Here is a 2442-nt window from a genome sequence, read left to right as displayed (position 1 = left end):
ATATATACATACATATATGTATATACATATACATACATATGTATATATATATGTATATATATATACATACATACATACATATTATTACTTTACAGGCATTACATAATCAATTTCCTATCCCTTTTATAGAAACTTGTAAAGATAAATGCAAGGAAAAAAGTAACTAATACAACAAAAAACAGAAAAGGAATAAATGAGTTTTTCCAAACTTCGTCGTCCATAACCTGAAAAAGAAAAGACCTGTAGGGGAGTCAGAATATCGTCTTCGCTGGTTCTCACTATGGGTTAGAGAATTACTATAATAGGATACGTGAAGATAAAACCGTTACTGTGATTAATAATCGCCTTATGCATCTTTTCAAAACTAAAGATTTAATATCAAAAATCCTAAATCCTTTCTAAAAGAGAAAACTGTTAATTCTTCAAAAATCCAAAAGCATTTTAAAAGTTTTTCCTAGACAGTATGAATGAGCAAGCTGTTCCAAGCATAGGTTCATTAAGTCTATGCTGAACCAGTTTAGTTTTTCATACTTTTCTAAACCAAAAACACAAACCAAGCACAGCCTTCGGCCCATCTTATAATCAACCACAGCCAATCCATCATAATCCAACTAATTTTCAGTCACAAACACAACTAAGAAGATTCAGACACAATCAAGCAGTTACTTCAAGTAGAGCAGTTAGCAACTAAACATAATTATCCACATAGACAAACCAAGTACAATATGCACACCCAAACAATGTCATATAGATGCATATGATGCATGCCTGTCCTAGTGGCTGATGAGTCTCATCTGTCGGTTATAAAGCCAAACCCGACATATCCGGTAGCTAACCCTGGACAGAACACCAAACACGGAGCAAGTTGGACAACGCCGCAACCCTTGCATCTTACCCGCATACCCGGAGCAAGGGACAACTTCACCCTGCCTCTTACCCAGGTGGTGTTACAGTTCTCATCCCAGAGCAAGCGGTGATAGAATTCCACCCTTGCATCTTACCCAGAGTTTTGAACTCTCAACCGGAGCAAGTGGATAACACTACTGCATCTTACTCGGTATTCTCGCCTCTTACCTGGAGCAAGTGGATAGCACCATTGCATCTTACCTGAAGGCCTATTACAATCAAATTCAAACTTATTTTCATTATCATTCCAATTCATTCATAACCATTCATAATCATGTTCGCACTTCCTTCACAATCCATATCAAATTAAATCTTCATTCATGCAATATAACATTTTTCCTCAATTCATTTTTCTTTGAAAACAACGATCAAATTCATCTTTGATTCAATTTCAAAATCCCTCTCATATATCAAGCTATTTCAAGCTCCCAAACCACTTTTTCCTCAAAATCAATTACTTTTTAAAACGAAGTCACTTTATGTAACATTTTCTCAAAACTTCCAAAAGACTTTCAAATATCATATCAAATAGGATTTCTCTTTGAAAAGAGTCAAATCCTTCACTTTCAAATCATTCATTTAACTATTTTAAATCAGAGTTATTAATTAACAACCTTCACAAAGTCTCAAGACTCTAGGGAAGGATAACTGATAAACCACTATTTTAAGGTTTATCTTGTGTTTAATTGAGTGGTTTCATCAAGTCTTCATCCACTTATTCACACTAATTGCATGATTTTACATTTTCCTTCATAGTATTGTTCTATGGTTGAAAACTTGCTTCCTAGAGATCTTTAATTAGTATATTTTAATTCTTCTTTATGACCAGCGAACACCGACACGCACGCATGGCTCACGCGAGCACGCGGAATGGAGAAAATTGCAGCGACGCGTGCGCGTGCCTGACGCGTACACGTGGATTAGAGTCTGCATAAATGACGCGCACGCGTGGACAACGCGTACGCGTGACCTGCGCGATCTGCAGAAATAACAAAAAACACTGGGGTGATTTTGGGCCGCGTTTTGACCCAGTTTTCGGCCCAAAAACACATAATAAAGCGAGGGAACATGCAGAGACTCAACACACAACACAGTTTTAGGTACATTCACACATTCTCATTAGGATAGTTTTTAGGTTTTTAGATTTGAATCTAGAGTGAATTACTCTTGGCCGGTTGTGGGCGAGGAGGGATTCGAACCCCCGACACCATGGTTTGTAGCCACGTGCTCTAATCCTCTGAGCTACAGGCCCCACGAGTGAATAGAAAGTTAGATCTACATTGGATCTCACCTGAATCGCCCCATTTATCCTCCTGAGGAGAAGTTTGGTTTCAAACCCCGGTTCGAACAGGAGAAGTACGCCATGCTAATGTGCCTTGGATGATCCACATCTCAGGGCCAGGCGCTGGGACGTAATCCAGGACATGAAGAATAAAAAAAATATTTTGAGTTTTCTATGTTTTCCTTGTTTGTGCTAGATTTGTTTTTAGATTTGAATCTAGAGTGAATTACTCTTTCTCTAGGTTCTCTTTACAT

At 37.8% G+C, this 2442-nt stretch overlaps 1 non-coding gene across 1 annotated transcript; it reads right to left on the bottom strand.

Annotated features, from left to right (window-relative positions):
• On the bottom strand, positions 2085-2158 carry TRNAC-ACA. The gene has a single exon. It is a non-coding gene; the product is annotated as a tRNA-Cys (tRNA).

The sequence above is a fragment of the Arachis ipaensis genome, chromosome B04 (genome assembly GCF_000816755.2).
Source record: "Arachis ipaensis cultivar K30076 chromosome B04, Araip1.1, whole genome shotgun sequence".
Classification (NCBI taxonomy): domain Eukaryota; kingdom Viridiplantae; phylum Streptophyta; class Magnoliopsida; order Fabales; family Fabaceae; genus Arachis; species Arachis ipaensis.
Note: the sequence above shows the minus strand (reverse complement) of the source record. Positions and strands in the feature narration are given on the sequence as shown.